This window comes from Capsicum annuum, chromosome 4 (genome assembly GCF_002878395.1).
Source record: "Capsicum annuum cultivar UCD-10X-F1 chromosome 4, UCD10Xv1.1, whole genome shotgun sequence".
Lineage (NCBI taxonomy): Eukaryota > Viridiplantae > Streptophyta > Magnoliopsida > Solanales > Solanaceae > Capsicum > Capsicum annuum.
The window spans coordinates 84,664,920-84,673,162 of NC_061114.1; positions in this window are offsets into that span (position 1 = coordinate 84,664,920).

An 8,243-nucleotide genomic window follows, 5' to 3' on the forward strand; every position below is an offset into this window, starting at 1 on the left:
CTTTTTGAAAGATGAATGTTTGATTTGAACCACATGGTATATTTGTCTTTAATTTTTTCATGAGTACCTACATAATTTAGTCTTGTTGTTATATGGAACTAAAGTGTAATTGTGTGTAGCTAAGTAATTTAGTCTTGGTGTTATATGGAATTAGAGTGTAATTGTGTGTGGATATTGTTTTATTTGCATGGATTTTAGTTGTTGAGTATGGATTTCACCATTACTTGAGCTTATGTGTTGTAATTTGATGGGTGCAAACTCTAAATCTCAAAATAGGTTTGATGAGTGAAAGCTCCAAGATCTATAAGCCCTTTGTTATCCTTAAAAAGGGATTTAGGTTAATATTAGGTAACCCATAACATCCTTGAAAGAGGGTTATTGGGGGACAAAACAATGGTAATCAACTAATCCTATGGTTTACTACCCTTTCCATTCTTAGAAATAAGTACTTAGGGAGTGTGAATTATATTAGGAGCATCATATTAGAAATAGGGATGCTTAGTTGAGGTCTTGGGTGGTTATATAAGCTCCACACTTGTTAGGTGATCAAAAGAGCCAATGGGTCAAATCGTTGGGGTCTTATTGACTGATTGACCTCAATGATCTTCGACCTAGCCTATCCATTAATTAACATGTAAATCCCATAATAAACAAACTTTACCCCACATGTTTTACCCATAAGGATACATAATTCCAAGATCTCTCTGAACCTTGAATTCAAATAAAAGATAGCATTTATCGAGTATTTGTTGAATGTTGTGTGAAAATTTTTCAAACAATTCCCCCATTTAATTATACATTTTGTTTTCATTAGCATTTCGGGTAATATTATAGTAATTTTAATACCCTAAGGTTTGAAGTCTATAGTATTCACTCTTTGGGAATCGACCGCAAGTTACATTAGGTTACTTGACAATGACCGCCACACCCTACTGTTATGGGAGTGAGTAGAGCATTATCAAAATGGCACCATTATCGAGGAGTGAAAATTAGATCTCACTTTTGTGGTGCTATTCTTACTTGGGAATACCCGGAGTTGGGTTAGTTGATTTATTGTATTCAAATATTTTGTAGGTAATCAAAGTGTGAATGAAGTGATGAGCAATAATGCAAGTTATTAGGGCCCCTTTGATGCCCAATAAGATCATGAGAGAAAATTGAATAAGGTGGGGCAAACAAGTGGTATTCACATCCTGCCAACTAACAGGAATGGTGTGTTTTATGTGACTAGCGTTATGGTTCATATGTTGCAAATAAAAGGATTATATGGGGGTCAAACATATGAGGACCAAAATTTTAATTTTAATAACTTTGTGGAAGTTTGTGCACCATTTAACATATCACATATTACACAAGAATCTATTAATCTTTGAATCTTCCCATTTTCATTAACGAGCGAAGTAGTGTTATGGCTCCGCTCACTTCTACCCGATTCAATTACATCTTGGAAGGAGCTTACCATGGTGTTCCTTAATAGCTATTTCCCACCATAGAATATACTTCATAAGCGGGATGAGATTTTGAACTTTGGGAAAATGAATGAAGAACCATTGTTTGAAGCTTCGGAGAGATTTAATGGAAAGCTATCTCAATTTCCAAATCACGAAGTCCTGGATAAAATGCTTCTTGAGATTTTCTAAAGAGCACTTGAACCATTGAATAAAACTATGGTGGATAATGAGATGGGTTGCTCTATAGTGAAATTGCATCATCTTGTGGCCTTACGATTGCTAGGTGAAGTATCAAAACAAAACTGGGGCTGGCATACCTGTGATGCCGATGCTCTTAGGACACTTTCTACTACCTCTGTGGTGACTAATGAGCTAAGAAAACGAGATGAGGTGAAGGTTAAGAATATGGCTAAGATGATGACCCAACTTGATCTTTTAATGAAATATATTATGGGTGCACCCACAAAAGTAGTAAATACAGTAGCATCAAAGCCTTATGAAGATAATGATAAGGCAAAGAAGTTTGATGAAGAAATTTGGTACTTCAAAATATACTCGGGGGGTTCCCGCCTCGCCTATCAAAGTCAAGGTGGGAACCAATGTTGTATGGATCATGACCAAAAGAGCGATTTGATAGATAGGGAACATGACTATGATCGCTACTATCCTTCTCGTATAGGGCTAGGGACAAAAAGTCAAATTTCATTAACCTCAAAAAGTTGAATACCAAAGATATTTTGGCAAGAATCTTCAGTAGAGTTGACGGTATTGACAAAATGGTTTATGAGTTGATGGGTGAATTCTCTGTGCTTTCCCAAATGGTGGTGTCTCACTCTGCCTCCATCAAATAATTAGAGACTGCAGTCAGGAAAATCTCTATGTAGCTAAATGCAAGGGCTAGAGGTGGACTTCTAAGTGACACAATTGCTAACCCAAATAATATAGCAAAAGTCCTAGAAATTATGACTAGAAGTGGAAAAGCTATTGATAAGCTATTAGAGGAGATATGAGAAAAAATATTCCCAAGGCCAAGGCAAAGGAGGTGATGCCTCAAAGAAGAGAGGCAAATGATGAGAAAAAGATAGATGAAAGCTATGAGAAAGGGGTGTAGTTTAAAATCCCCAAGGTGAAGGAATGCCAACAATCCATGTTCCTCCCGCGTTCCCTTAAAGGTTGTACAAAAAGAATGATAGTTAGAAATTCTGAAAATTTCTATCAAAACTTAGAAAACTTTCAATAAATATCCCACTACTCGAGGAAATACCAGAGAATCCAGGATATGCTAAGTTTATGAAGAAGTTAATGTCCAAGAAAAATCACGTTGAGGGTGATACCATTGAGGTTACTCACGGGTGTTTTTTTATCATGGATAGCAAAGTTTTGAAAAAGAAAGACGACCCAGAGCATTCACTATCCCTTGCACCATTGGGACTATGAGTTTGCAAAATATCATTGTGATGTTTGTGCAAGCATCAACCTAATGCCCTTAGTCATCAATAAGAAACTTATCTTGGACACTCCTACAACTACCACATAGCAACCTTTGATGGCGGATTAGTCCATAAAAATACCGATGCATGTATTATTTGATGTCCTTATTAAGGTGGACAAATTCATTCTCCTAGTGGATTTCATAGTATTGGATTGTGATATGGACAAAGAGGTGCCTATCATTCTTTTTCATCCTTCCTTGGCCACCGGCAGAGCCATTGTAGATCTAGAGCTGGGGGAGATGAAATTTTGGGTGAAAGAAGATGAGATCTCATTCAAAATTTCCAAGTCAAAGAAGCAAAATGTGGAGATCCAAATAATATCTGTGGTGGATGTCGAAAATGAGAAAGTGAATGATGAGGGGATTGAGGTATCGCCGTGAGATTAAAAGAAAAAATATGTCGTGCCACGATTATAACTAAGGCGCTAGGTGGGAGGCAACTCATAAATGCCACAATAGTGGATTGTATCATTTTTGCTATGTTCTCATAGTCTAGATGTTATATTTTTAATTTAAATAACCCATCCATTTATCGAACTATGGATTGCATTGAATGAGATTAAAAAGGAAAAGTTTGCAAGTCTACTTTAAAAACTTTTAGTAGGGAAAAATCAGTGAAAATTGAGTAAAATACTTAACAAGGGAAAATAGGGGGGAAAAATTTCTCTAAGTTACTGTAATCGTGACCCCTATATGCGATCACAGTTGCATTGGTGTCAGCGATTGCTGTTGCATTGGTGTCAGCGATCGCGGTCCCCTGACTACGGTCGTCGTCACTTTATTCATTTAAATCCTAGTTTTCCCCCATTTCCATCACACTCCCTTTCAAGATTGTACTCTAAAATTTAGGTTGAATATTGGTAAAGTTCTTATCTCTCAAACATCCTCTTTGCACTTTTTTGGTTTGATCATAACTCTGATAAGTGACATGAATCCATGTTTTTCAAAAAAAAAAACATAGGCCATAGAGTGCATGATTAAGAAAGGGCCTAAAATTTGTAATTGTTATGCTTTCCATGTTGTTAAATTTATCATTGGTGTGATGTTGGTTGCATGATTGAGATGTGAACAAGTGGGGAAATATTGAGTACCCAATAGTGTGTACAAAAGTTATACCTATGAGATATCCATGCCAAGCTTTTGATAAATTGGTCAAATGAACATTAAATTGTAATATCTACTTTTTAAAGCGACTATTAACACACATCTATACCATTGTTCACATGATTTTCATTTTCACTCATATTGTAGAACATGCTAGCAGTCTAACATTAGGGAAAATATGAGCATGCAGAGCTAACACAGAACTAGCCTTAACTGTCGCGATCATTGTCCTCGACCGCGACTGCGGTAACGCAAATGTTGTCCTGATTCGCAATCACAGTAACTTAGGACAGGTCCCTACCAGTCTAAAAATCTTCCATTTCAAATTTTTAGCATGGAAACTCAAAGAACTTAGTCCAATAAACTTTAATGATTAATATAGCAAAATTTGAACGATCAAAATAACATCGAAAGATATAATGTGTGTTTAGTGCTTTTAGGACAACCTCATGGAAAAGTATGATCATATTCGATTCATGGCACCCGAATGTGACACTTGCCACTACAGTGATCTTTCAAAGACAAATTTTATCTTGGAAAGTGGGTTGTTTTTCGAGAATCTATCAGAGAAATTATTGGCAGTCCATGACAAACTTGAAGGAACAGGGTGGAAGTACTTTGCCTCGGATCCATGCCTTGCAAATGAAAAATGGGTCTTTGAATTTTATGCTAATATCAGTGAATTATATTTCTTAGGCCTACTTAATGTGACTATAAATATTTAGGGAAAGCAGGTGAAATTTGGGCGCTAAACAAATCAATGATATTTATGGGTTCAAACAGGAAAACATGGGTGAATTCAAAGCTAAGGGCTGTAAATTGGGGAATTGGTTGGTAGAATGCCTATGTCCCAAAAAGAAAGTCTTTGTACTAAAACTAAACGAAATATTTCCATGAATGAATTCACTCCCGATGCTCGAATATGGTTGTACATCATTTGTAGCCAAGTGTCTCCTTGGACTTACATGATAGCAGTCCTTGAATTTCATGCTCATATGGTTGCTTGTATTTTTTACTGTATTCCATTGGATATTGGTCATCTTGTGGCTAATGAAATAGATCATTTCAAAAACAAAGATGGTATGAAACTCTTTTACCTCTCTTTGAATATTGAGCTTTGTAAGAGAGTGGGGGTGGAAGAGTATGCTAGTGATACATGAGTCAGTCCTATCTCCCCCATCTACCCATTGAGGATTTGAGGACAGGGTACATAAGGAAAAATCAAGAAAAGAAAGATCAACTTTGAAGAGCCAGCATATAGCGAACCTGAACCTCATAGGCCAACCACCATAGGACCTCTTAAAGAGATTAGAGTTAATATTGCAACCATTAAAGAGCTTGTGACTAGCTTTCTTCAAGGGACGGGAGAGCCCTCCACCACTTATCACTCATATGTGTCGCGTGCTGATTATGATAAGTGTAAGGAGGACCAAAAGAAGCAAAAACCTATAATTGATCGGCTTGAGAAAGCCTATTCTTCTTAGGTGGCATCACACCGAGACCACTGGAGCGCATATGAAATGATTATCGCAAGGGAGAAAAAGAGAGATGGTTTATTTATATCGATGTTGAAAGGACTTAAGGGCCTGTGGAAGGTCATGAAACCCTAAAATACGCTTCCTACATATTGGGTTGACAGTGGTTATAAGGCCCTGACTGAGTGGTCAGATCTTGAAAAGGATAGTGATGATATAGTGTTCAAGAATGATAGCAGCCCTCGATATAGATACAGGGAGTACCCTTATCTCTTTTACCTTGATCATTTATGCAGTGGGGAAACTTCTACCTTTTTGGATGGGGATGTCTCTTTATTTATTTGATTTGGGCATGTATTATTTATATTCTGCATACTTTTCAACTCTTTTGGATAATTCTTAATCTTTATTTGGGTCGTAATATTCGGGCACTCTGATTGTGCAAACAACTTCATGGAGTTTTTATTTCATTCTTGTTTCATTAATTTGTGATTTTAGTTTCTAACCATAGATGCAAGAGAAGTCTGAGTACTTGTGGCATCGATGATCGGGATTCTCATTTACACCCATTGGTGAAGTCTTACAACCATATGGAAGTTCAGTCATGCTATAGTTTTCAACTAAGATTATATCTTGGGTTGTTGCAATAATTAGCAAAAATATGCATGGTTTGGGTACAAAAGAAAACACCCCCACCCTACCCATCTGATTTATTTTTCAAAAGTTGAAGGCATGGATTTGAGCAACTTTGTGACAACATTCTCTCTCTTTCCTGGACTCTAAAAGTTTATTGCAGAAAAATAGTGGATACTCTACCCTTGTATTGAGCGAGGAGAACAATTGAACCCCTGACAACATTCACATACCATGTGTGAGATCTTAGTTGTCTATAACTCATGTGTATTTGTACCATCTGGAACTTGCCCCATTAGTCTTTCAAAACTAAATTTTTGTTGCACTTGGTGGTTAAAATGATCATAGGCCATCTTGTGATTTTTGAAGCATTCATCAGCCTAAAAAGCCCACCAATACATAGGACTTACCCCTAGTAACACGCTTTGAAGCTTTGGACTTTTCTTTGGCAACCATATTATAAGCCTTTACCATTTTGCTTACTCTTTTTTGAACCTCTTACTGACACTAAATGACTGTATCTAATAGTCTTGATCTGTAACTAAAACTCTGGGAAGTAATTATCTAACTGACCCCCAATAATGCAATATAGCTGAGTTGGGGTCCTATCTGTAACCCTAATTAGAAGGGTGTCAATACCACGCTGCTGGTAAGGACAATATGTGAGCGACCCTCATTTAAAAGTTAACTCTAGTGAGAATGGTGGGAACCCTCATAAGACAGGTTAAGACACCTCATCTACCTTTATATAATATGCTATGATGTCTCAACCTACGCTGGCTACATAGTTCTGTAATGCAAGGACTGCTTCTAAGAATAACATCCTTATATAATAGGTAGGTTCCCATCCTTGGGTTCACTCGGTGCTAATTTCTACTCCCATCTGAATAAATACTGAACATGATTAACTGGACCAAGTTAATTGAGTTCCGTTAACTGATGGACTACTAAGATTACTGAGTTTTCCTGAGTCATGAGACTGACTAAATTTTATGGATCATGGTTTTACTGAGAGTATCTTAAAAATATGACACTAATTCTTGGCACACAGCTAAATTTTTTGGTACAAGTACCCCAGGACTCGAATGAAGGATACTGACAAAGCATAACTTTCTTGAATATATGACCAATATCATAATCCTTAATATAATAAGTTGGACATTTTATGAGGTACGAGTGCTAAATTACCACATTAACTACACATATATCCATAATTCATTGACAAAGACATTTCGACAAACACTTGACATGCAGAAACTCATACATGAATAAGGATTTCATATTATCATACTAGTATGGCACTTTTCCTTCACATAGGCATTTAATCGAACACATGGGAAGCATTATTTGGTTATACAATCATCAAGACATCTAATAATCATGGATATATCAATCAATGTGTAAATTTAAGGGTTTATCAAGATTATTATGAAATTCACCACAACCTAGGGTCAATCATTTGAATACATAATTTAAAACATGAATCAAAATCCCACAACAACTTTGACATGCACTTCTATTCAATTTAAATCATGAACATTCATAAATACACATATCTGGTATTTTAAAAAGAGATTCTTGAGATTTATGGGTGAAAGAGATCCATAAATCAACATATGACATACCTTGATTGAGTTTCTTGAAGCTCTTGGACTTGAAGAACTTGGAATCTCTTAGTTTCTTAAAGAAAGATTTGGATCTTGCTCTTGGGGATTATCTTTGATAGAAAACCCTAATTTGATGTTGTTGATGGATAATGAACACATGAGCCTTGATCTGATATTATTAGGTATTAGAAAGGGTAGTACAAAAACCAAAAAGCCCTTTTAAAAATAACTTAAAATACCTAAATAAAATATGTGATGATGGGTGCAATAGCCCATCACTAAGTCAACGGTCCATCGGTCTTGACCCTCGCACCTGGGCAGAATAAGGGTTCACTGCCTTTCCTACGATGGGTTGGGCGATGGTCCGTCGCTAGCTGATGGTCCGCCGGCCTGAGCCATCACTCTTTGGAAAAATGTGGTCTCTCTCTTTGTTGTGATGGCTTAGGCAGTGGTTCTTTGCTAGATCTATGGTCCGTCGGCT